We start from the raw sequence: 1781 nt of genomic DNA on the forward strand, positions 1-1781 counted from the left end.
AAAAAACCTTCAGCTCATCAGCTCCTGATTTGTTTCAGCTGCGTGGGAAGATTGGCCATAGAGGGGTGGAGTTCCCGACCATACCAGCAGATGGAGCCATAGCTGTCTGGGTTTGCAGCCACCTCAGGGGGATGTAACGTCCCTCCAGGACACAGCCTCTCGTGACATCACAACTGGTACCAATATATAGAACCCTGAAGCTAGTTCTAAACTGGTACCAGTATATAGAATCCTGAAGCTAGTTCTAAACTGGTACCAATATATAGAACCCTGAAGCTAGTTCTAAACTGGTACCAGTACATTCGGAAAGTATTCAGACCACTTCACTTTTTCCACATTTTCTTACGTTACAGCCTTAAATGGATAAAATAACACATTTTCATTATCAATCTATACACAGTACCCCATAATGACAAAACAAAACAGGTTTTTTGAAATTTTTGCAAATGTATTAAAAACAGAAAGACCTTATTTACGTAAGTATTTAGACCCTTTGCTATGAGACTCAACATTGAAGGTGCTTCAACAAAGTAAAGGTAGTTCAATACATAAAAAAACAGTTATAATACACATGTTCCTGTGTTTTTAAGGATCTTAATGACAGTACAGACGTATCAACTGTTAGTGGTAAATAAAACTACATATTCCTATCCTACAGTTATAATACACATGTTCCTGTGTTTTTAAGGATCTTAATGACAGTACAGACGTATCAACTGTTAGTGGTAAATAAAACTACATATTCCTATCCTACAGTTATAATACACATGTTCCTGTGTTTTTAAGGATCTTAATGACAGTACAGACGTATCAACTGTTAGTGGTAAATAAAACTACATATTCCTATCCTACAGTTATAATACACATGTTCCTGTGTTTTTAAGGATCTTAATGACAGTACAGACGTATCAACTGTTAGTGGTCAATAAAACTACATATTCCTATCCTACAGTTATAATACACCTGTTCCTGTGTTTTTAAGGATCTTAATGACAGTACAGACGTATCAACTGTTAGTGGTAAATAAAACTACATATTCCTATCCTACAGTTATACTACACATGTTCCTGTGTTTTTAAGGATCTTAATGACAGTACAGACGTATCAACTGTTAGTGGTAAATAAAACTACATATTCCTCTCCTACAGTTATAATACACATGTTCCTGTGTTTTTAAGGATCTTAATGACAGTACAGACGTATCAACTGTTAGTGGTAAATAAAAATACATATTCCTATCCTACAGTTATACTACACATTTTCCTGTGTTTTTAAGGATCTTAATGACAGTACAGACGTATCAACTGTTAGTGGTAAATAAAACTACATATTCCTATCCTACAGTTATAATACACATGTTCCTGTGTTTTTAAGGATCTTAATGACAGTACAGACGTATCAACTGTTAGTGGTAAATAAAACTACATATTCCTATCCTACAGTTATAATACACATGTTCCTGTGTTTTTAAGGATCTTAATGACAGTACAGACGTATCAACTGTTAGTGGTAAATAAAACTACATATTCCTATCCTACAGTTATAATACACATGTTCCTGTGTTTTTAAGGATCTTAATGACAGTACAGACGTATCAACTGTTAGTGGTAAATAAAACTACATATTCCTATCCTACAGTTATAATACACATGTTCCTGTGTTTTTAAGGATCTTAATGACAGTACAGACGTATCAACTGTTAGTGGTAAATAAAACTACATATTCCTATCCTACAGTTATAATACACATGTTCCTGTGTTTTTAAGGACCTGAGTGACAAC

Source organism: Coregonus clupeaformis, unplaced genomic scaffold, assembly GCF_020615455.1.
Source record: "Coregonus clupeaformis isolate EN_2021a unplaced genomic scaffold, ASM2061545v1 scaf0275, whole genome shotgun sequence".
Taxonomy (NCBI): Eukaryota; Metazoa; Chordata; class Actinopteri; order Salmoniformes; family Salmonidae; genus Coregonus; species Coregonus clupeaformis.